Source organism: Betta splendens, chromosome 3 (genome assembly GCF_900634795.4).
Source record: "Betta splendens chromosome 3, fBetSpl5.4, whole genome shotgun sequence".
Classification (NCBI taxonomy): domain Eukaryota; kingdom Metazoa; phylum Chordata; class Actinopteri; order Anabantiformes; family Osphronemidae; genus Betta; species Betta splendens.
The window spans coordinates 15,590,806-15,599,831 of NC_040883.2; the positions used below are offsets into that span (position 1 = coordinate 15,590,806).

At 45.7% G+C, this 9,026-nt stretch overlaps 1 protein-coding gene and 1 long non-coding RNA gene across 3 annotated transcripts in view; one reads left to right on the forward strand and one right to left on the reverse strand.

Moving 5' to 3' along the window:
* stk33 (serine/threonine kinase 33) overlaps nt 1-9,026 on the forward strand; it is a 40,712-nt gene that overhangs the window by 26,959 nt on the left and 4,727 nt on the right. The window lies entirely within an intron of this gene.
* Nucleotides 1-9,026, reverse strand: part of LOC114852596 (uncharacterized) — a 136,050-nt gene that overhangs the window by 10,089 nt on the left and 116,935 nt on the right. Inside the window, exon 5 of one of the 2 annotated variants that reach the window (XR_008694099.1) lies at nt 1,179-2,892. The exons of the other annotated variant lie outside the window; for it this stretch is intronic. This is a non-coding gene — a long non-coding RNA (uncharacterized LOC114852596). Of the gene's footprint in view, nt 1-1,178; nt 2,893-9,026 lie in introns of those variants that run through there. 2 annotated transcript variants of the gene reach the window in all.

The following is a 9,026-nucleotide window of genomic DNA, read 5'->3' on the forward strand; positions in this document are numbered from 1 at the left end:
AAATGAGTTGGCTTAAGGAAAATTGCCTTTCCTTGGCTGATTTGCTTAAATATTTGTCAGCAAGAAGAAAAGTCAATTTATTCAAATTCATCAAAGCCAAACGGTGACAGCAGGGAAGGGGGCGAGGGGGGTGGGGTGGGGGGGGGGGGGGGGCAGTTAATCAGCTAAATGTAAAACAGAAAGTATTTTCCACTTTTGTCTGTACAAAGAATTCAGCAGCATGTTCATCTCACCAGCACCACCTCCAACGCGGCGTCTGGAAGTCGGGTTCCACACGAGCGTTGGCTTTTAACGACGACGCCCGTCTACACTCAGGCTCGTCTACATTCAGGCTTGTTTACGTTCAGGCCAGTCTATGCTCATGCTCGTCTACGTTCAGGCCAGTCTACACCCAGGCCAGTCTACGTTCAGGCCCGTCTATGTTTAGGCTTGACTACGTTCACGCCCGTCTACCTTCACGCCCGTCTACCTTCACGCCAGTCTACACTCAGGCTCGTCTACGTTTAGGCCAGTCTATGCTCATGCTCGTCTACGTTCAGGCCAGTCTACACCCAGGCCAGTCTACACTCAGGCTTGTCTACGTTCAGGCCCGATTACGTTCAAGCCCTTCTACGATCACTCTCGTTTATGTTCAGGCCAATCTACGCTCAGGCTCGTCTACGTTCATGCCAGTCTATGCTCATGTTCGTCTACGTTCAGGCTCGTCTACCTTCAGGCTCGTCTACATTCAGGCCCGTCTACGTTCAGACCCGTCTACGTTCAGGCCGTCTACATTCAGGTTCGTCGACGCTCACTCTGGTTTACGTTTAGGCCCGTCTACATTCAGGCTCGTCTACCTTCAGGCTCGTCTACATTCAGGCCCGTCTACGTTCAGGCCAGTCTATGCTCATGTTCGTCTACGTTCAGGCTTGTCTACCTTCAGGCTCGTCTACGCTCACTCTCGTTTATGTTCAGGCTCGTCTACGTTCAGGCCCATCTACGCTCAGGCTCGTATACCTTCAGGCTCGTCTACATTCAAGTCAGTCTACGTTCAGGCCCATCTACATTCAGGTTCGTCTACGCTCACTCTCGTTTTTTGTTCAGGCTTGTCTACGTTCAGGCCCGTCTACGTTCAGACCAGTCTACGTTCAGGCCAGTCTACGTTCAGGCCCATCTACGCTCACTCTTGTTTATGTTCAGGCTCGTTTACGTTCAGGCCCGTCTACATTCAGGCTCGTCATTCAGCAACACACGCAGCGCTTCCCAGAAACAGAACCTCAATGTCAAAAGAAAGACGAGCGCCACATCTCTGTTTACGCATATGTTACATTACTTATTTTTCTAATTGAATTCATTTATTTATCTTCAGTTAATAATTTATGATGCAACACACTGCGGTATGCAAATGAACAATTTAAATTTAATGAGTTTTTAATGACCAAACAAATAATTAGTCAAGCCCGGTGTGGTGTGCATGTAATTTGAGAAGGAATGAATTTGAGAGCTTTGTTCGGTGTTTGAGTACAGACAGGCTAATTTACTTATACAGCAGCTTATGCGGTGAAAGAACTGCAAGGTACAAACAAACACCCTGGAAAGTCATTACCTCAAGGTCACTGGGAAGTCTCCAAAAGACCAGTTGTGGACATGTAATGCTTAGGAAATAATGTGAGCCATTATGGGCCACACAATCATAGCAAACAGCAAAATGGGAGCACATGCTCTGAATATAAGTCACACGCTGACAAGGGGAAATTCCACTATGGATATCCTAAATATCCTAACTATTCCCATTGGTGTGGGGGAAAAAGGCAGAGGGCTACATGCCACTGGAGCCAAATGGCATTTGATAATAGCTTTTTTCAGCAAACCCAAAAGACATTGCTAAGATTTACATTTTCAAATATATGCTGACCTTTTTTCCCTCCTCTCCTCTGCTCGCTTGTCATCAGGACGGTAATTGAATCAATATATTTCCTGATCAGTCCAAAGATTGAATAAGGTCACAGGAAGCCATGTGTGGACATTAAAAATCATTATTCTACTCAAATTGAGCAGAGATGGCACAGACCATTCAGGGTTCAAAATGAAATTATATTAGAGTCTATTACACTTTTACAATTATAGAGACATTCTAATATTACACGGGAAATGAAGTCATAATAAAAACCCCAGGGGTGTATTACAAGAAATGACCCAACTATTTTTTTTTCACTTTTTGCACTGTTATTGAATTGATGAAGAGAACCTGGTGACATTACATTCACTGATAAGTGACCTTATTCATGAAAAATAGGGGTGTCTGTTCCAGCTGCTCCACTTTCTTACTTCAGCTTTGCTGTGGATCGTTTTTTTCCACCTGCAGGACCTTGAGTCTGCACCAGCATGCACACACTTCCACTCATTTCCTCACAGACACTTTCCAGGACAAGCGTAGCTGCTGCAGCAGTTACTGCTTAATTGCCTTTAAGCATACATTTATTTTAATTATTCATTTATTTTCTGGGATATGGGATTTTGCTTTATGCACATGTCTGAGCAGCACAAGCCGCTAATTAAATAGCCCAATAGAGTCGTGCAATTGGAAGACAAAGTTTCAAACCTTTTAATCCAATACTGCAGAAAAAAGTGGAAAATTAAATTAAACCACATTATTAACTGAGAGTTTTTAGTCTAAACTCCGGCAAATTATGTCTAACTATCAAACAAGATAAAACTGCCTTTTTAATTGGCTTACTCATTGAAATGAATAACCTTATCAGCGATCAACTTATCAAGCCTGAATGAAATAAGAATGAGCAAGAAAGAAACAAAAAAAAAAAGAGAACGCCCTTCTGGCTTCAGTCGTCCACGCCGTCCAGCTACACATACGCAGAGCGGCAACCTGGGACTTGTCGTCACCGTCACGTCCATCTGCAGAGGTACAGGTTCATTTCATCACTTGTTAAACTTGGGTTTCACTTAAGACGCAGCCCCTCTGGTCAATTAGGCGTGATGGCCACAACGTCTGCAGGGCTCAAACTTCCTGCTCCTTAAATCCTGTCAAATGACGGCGAGCAGGGAAATCCGGTCGCCTGGAAACAAAGACGGCTCCCACAGCCATCAGCATCATTATCATCATCATCATCATCATCATCATCATCATCGCTGGATGCAAATAGCCTTTCATCTCAGGTGGAACAGAGCCACTGAGCGAGCACATCTACATTGCCCTGCTTAAACCCGTCGCACAGAGGAATGAGCAGTAATGAAGGGACCATTTACACCATCTATTCCACCTCCACCTCTCCGGATTTTCTGAATATGAAACCTCAGAGTGGAACGTTTATGAAACACATAATGACAATCTAAATCAGTGGGCGGCTTCAATCTACAAAGATTAGTGGGCTTGATGTAGTTCAACACGTGAAGGCACACTTGTGGTCTTATTACCGTAAGAGCTTCAGAAGTCCTTCCTGAAGTAGCGAGCGAGGGAGGGGGAACACTCAACTACACCACAGATCTCTGGCAGCAAATTAGGGACCGTGTTATCTATTCAGGACGGATAAAAGAGGCTGTGAGATACTTGGCCTGTCACATTTTTCAGGTAGACGAAAAATAACGCCGCGGTGCATTTTCCCTTTAATGATATGCCCAGAACATTACTGCCTTAACACAGCCGAGCCCCTCTGCAGACGAGCGGCGATGTGACTGCGTACGCAGCGCAGCTCTGCAGTCGGGGGCTTTTTAACAGCGAGGGGCTTAAGGTATCACCAGATCAAAGGAGGAGCCCAGGTCGCGGCGAGGGCTGAGGTAATTACGAAATGAGAAAGGACTGTAAATGTTAAACCTGATGAGGAAGTTAGACTCAGAGACACTTTCGCACTTAAAGCAGTTACAGTAAATAAGAATAATATGAGGACTTAACCAGCACAGCAGGCTTCACTGACAGACACGGAGCATGTGAGGAAACACATCCTCATCCTTTTACCGAACCCGACTCTGGACGATGCTGCTCGATGAGGCAGCGGCTACTTAGGTTCATCTCATCATTAAAGACCAGCGCGCCAGCGTCCCAGCGCCTGTGTGCACACGGCCCCCGAGACTCGTGCCCTTTAATGGCCACTGGTGGAGCATTTATCTATGCTAAACAGGAACAAACAGAAAGGAGCCGTGGCCCTGCGCTCATGACGGGATTCATCAGCATCAGAACCGAGGCGCGAGCGAGTCCTGCTGTTTAAGAACACCTCATAAATCTGACGCAGGCTTCTCCTAGAAAGAAGATATGAGGTAGAAAGATGCTGTAAAGGTTCAGAGTCTTTTGTTTCGTTTACCGTCTTTGGTGTATTAACGTGTGTTTCCTGTCAGACACACCACCAACACACTATCCTGTTTTAGGCGATGCTGCTGTGCTGCTGAAGCACAGCCAGATGCTGATGGTGGCTCTAGCCTGCGTCGCGCTGATATGGCTGAGCATCAATGAATCAACCGTCCGCGCGCGTTGATACCTGACAGTGGCCGCGATTATGTACAAATATAAAGATCAAACAAATGACGAGAAATAAATCGATTGATCCGAACGCCGAAGATTTCCGGGGGGGGGGGGGGATTTAGGTCGTTGAGTGAAAACAAGCGCGATCATGCTGCCGGGCCTGCGTGTGCAGATGAACAGACAGGTACGGATGCGCAGACACACGCACAAACACACACACACACACACACACACACACACAACACACACACCACACACCACACACACACACACACACCACACACACGCACACACGCTCGCGGCTTCCAGTTCACACGAGGCGCTTCAGCCGCCGTGCTCTGCAGTTTAATGGTCTCCTTCCTCAGCCAACCCGGCTGGCTCGCTCTGTCACCCTGGTTTGTTGGAGGCCCGATGGTGATGAATGTCTTTTCCTTTTTGTGAAGTACCCTGTACTGCTACAGCATGCCAGGCAGAATGAAAAACAGATTAAAGAGGCAGGAAACCGACACAGAGAGGATGTTTGGCTGTTGGCTATTGAGTTATCAGCCCTTTTCACACCTAATGAAACAACTTTCAGCACCGCGGCTTATTAAATATCCCCCAGTCACTGGGCAGAGCTGCAGAGTTGCCAGGCCCTGAGAAAGCTACATTAGATTTTAATTAAAAACAAACAAATTACCCAGAGCTTCATGCAGCCAGGAAATTCAACTTCATCCAAATATGACCTAACTTTTAACTGCGGAATGATTCCTGTGAGGGGGGTCTACAGGTGCACTCTCGAAAAAAAACACGGGGCTATTTATTAATGCTGAGAGCGGAGTCAATACATCAAAAGACTTTTATAGATCAAAAAACATGCAAATGGCACACGATAAGACGAAGAGACGCGGTCCAAACATCAACAAATACACTGTGTGAGCCCAGCAAACAGGAAATCAGCGCTGGCTGATTTATTATTTGATAATCTAATCTCTTTAACCTTCACACGGACTTCTGCGTTTTTTTTTTCAGTGATTCTGTAAATCACACTGAGTAGCAGCTAATAATGACCATGCATTGTTCTTACAGAATTTGAATGAATTATTTTTAAAGATTCATTTGCCCTTGCAGCTGCAAAGTCGTCTACGCTGACGACGTCTCCTCTGGAGTCCCATCCTTTAAATTGATTTCTAAACAGCCTATAACCCTTCTATGTTTATAATAATGCTTTTGGTTTTAAATCTGTTCGTCGCTCATCACTCGGTTTGACGGTTTCAGCCAACTCGTATCGTTACTTGCTCACGTCCAGAGTCGGAGGCCGCCCTTTGTCTCATTGGTGGACAGCGAGCACAGCTTCCGCTGAAGAAGCTTATTATTAAAAACGTGGCCGCGAGGACCCTCTACGAAGCGCATTAACATTTTTTGTCACCGCTCTGCATCGGATCCTGAAGGATGAAGCGAGGAAGCGGCTGCGGGGCTGAAGGGCGTCTGTCCCAGTCAGCTAAACCAACGTGAACTCCTTCTTCTCCGGGCCCCGTCCTCCCAGCGTCGCTCCCTCTCCCTCCCTGTGGACCTGGGCTGTCCTCCAGCTGCACGAATAGCAGGATTGGTCGATTCATTTAGATTTGACCCCTGCTTACCTTACTTCCGATGGGCTTCATTAAATGTCTCTTTCAGGGCCTGCTCTCTCTCTCGCTCCCTTCTCTCTCTCGCTCTCTCCGAGACACTCACTAAGTGGGAGAATTGTAACAAAGGGAAAGCCTCCAATGTGCAATTCTCGGTGGAGATGGTGACCCCAACTTTAGGGAGAAAAAGAACCTGAGGATAATAGCAAATGACGCCAAGGGCTGTGTTAATGGGCAGACACAGCACACAGAGTTCCTGCTTCCACCTTAACTGACAGACATGTATATTAATACTCAGCACTTTTTTTATTGAAGTGGAAGAAATATGAATATTCATCCTCATTTATATTTCAAGGCATTTCCATTCCTGCGGGGGCCTTGGTTGGTTTTGACCAATTTCCATCCACATTACAGAAATGACAGCTCTCACTCTCGGGCCCTGACAGAGGTCTGCCCAATGCACAGGAGGTCCTACGAGGAGGGAGCCTGCGCCCGTTCCCAGCTGTCCACAAACACTCATTAACAGAGGAAAATATCCAACGGAATCTCTGTGAGAATTTTTAATCACACAAAGGCCCTGCTAATTAGGCAGCTGATGGGGCATGGAGAGCACAAGGACGAATTCTTTAAACAAAGGACTAGAAACTTTAGGAGCCTTAATTACTCGGGCAAAGAGTTCATTCCAGAATGGCAGAGCACATCATTCCACTAATGAGACCAAGTGGCAGCACATATTAGTGAGAAATAATGTGGAAAGTTCAATTATATTGTGCTTTTGGAGCTTTTTCCCTCTTTCCCTCCCTTCTACTTATGCACACACATAAGACAAAGCTGGGGCCAGCACCGAAAGGAGGCAGGGGCGGAGGACACGTAATCACTGGCACCAGCGCTCCGCTCTTCACGTGTATCTTGGCAGGCTTGATCATCTTAATTGCCCATTAGAATGTTCTCCTGTTTGAAAATGAATATCATTATGCGCCCAGTTCTGGCCTCTGCTGGAGAAAGACTTGCAGCAATTTTACTATTCAATACTACATGTGTCCTGAATTCTAAACACACAATGGAGGACCAATTTGTAGTAACCAAATCCTTAGAAGTGCTTTGAATTAAAGCCGAGTTAATTACTAGGTGGTAAGAATAACTCTTTTTTTTTCTCTTGCTACATGAACAAATGCTCTCTGAAAACATGCAGCATGTGGCCTTGTCACCGCTGTTATAAAGTCAGGCCAGCTTTGCCACATGGACTGTGTCAGGAGGAACATGAACAAGTGGAGAAATTGCGCTGTAGTTTCCAGTGAAACATGCAGATTATTGTGTTGTTTCAGAGAAAGAAAATGATTCAGATGAAGTTATCATCAAGTTATTTTCATCGTAGCTATGGAAACAAGATATTTATTTTGGTAATAATATTAGGCTCAGTCTTTTGCTTTATTTCACACAGTGTACAGGTAAATAGTTGTGAATGAGGATCTAATAAGGCGCAGCTCAAATAGGCTCATTCTCACTGTAAAATACTGTATTAAACCTCCTAATGCCCACATCAGCAGGTGCCTACATGCAAATCAAAGCAAGCAGGAAGCACATTTCCCGTGAAATAAGGCGGCTAATAGGAAACAGAGGAGGGCAGACAGCATTCCCTGTTTTCCCACTAACCTAGAAGACAAAGAGGAGGCAGAGAAAGCCCAGTGGTTTTAACCACACCGGAGCCAATCTCACAGAACCTTCAGAGATCAGCAATTGTGTAGATGATGTCACTTCCTCACTAGACACCGGAGGATACAAATCAGACGATACAGCACAACGGTTGAAGCCATCAGCGTCCTCCTGTCTGGCTACGGACGTGGTCTACAATCAATAATTGTATGTGTTGGTGACTATTCAGGCACCTCAGCATCCACCAGGGACCCACCATGTTATCAAACTGAATGCGATTACTAAGACTTCACTAGTGTTTTCAGCACAGACAATGGAAAAGAACACAGAACAATACGTCCTTGAGACCAAACAACAATCAACCAATCAAGGTGTCAAAGCAGGAGGAGACCAAACATGGAGCTAAAAGAGAGACCGTTGATCTGTGGGCCTGAAACAACTCATGATTTCTATAAATGATCAGTATTTGTACAACATACAGCAGCCGCATAGCGCTGTACTGTGAGCTGCCTATGGACACAGTACTGTATATAAAAAGAGTTGGAGCACAATCAGTGGAGAAGATGCGAAGGGAGAGTGACTTTTAGTGCTTTGTACTGCAGCAGCTCGGCAAGATCTTCACCTTCCCACATAAGTAACAACTAAACAAGTTTGAACCTGTGCTTCGCAGGTAGCTGTGCGGGTTAAACGCGCGTGAGCTCCATCCTCTGTAGAGCCCCATTACAGGAGGAATTTGGAAATCAAGTGCGTGTTGACTGTGTGCTCCCCTCCTTACTGCCTGCAGACAGCCTAACCCACAGAGAATAGTCTGACCAGAGAAGACCCACCAGTGAGGGAAGCTATTGATTTTCCTCCTCCCCATGTTCTCTCTGCCAGAGTTGTTTGTTTCTTTTTGCTCATTGCCCCTGTTTTATTTACAGGCAGTGGGATCAATAGAGACACTTCCTCACTCGCTTGTTTCCAGCGTTGTGAAAACACATCTCGCAGCCTTTTAAGCACACTGGCACATCATCGCTACATCATTTCTCCAGGTTCAAATTATTTGAGTTCACATGATTGACAAGGGCGATTGTGCGGGAAGGTGGCCGTTCGGAACGGGAGCACTTAACGCCTAATATGTATATTTGTTGAGTGCTCCTCAGAGCTGTCATGAACTGGGGAAAATATCTCCTGAATATTGACCTTTGCAGCTGTCAGCTCTGAGTAGGAACTAGTAAAATGTGCTCTGAAGGCTTTTATAAGTACAATCGGGGGAGCTGGATTGTCTGAACCTGTTTAGGGAACAGATCACTACGTTTTCCACCGGCAAAGTGTGATAA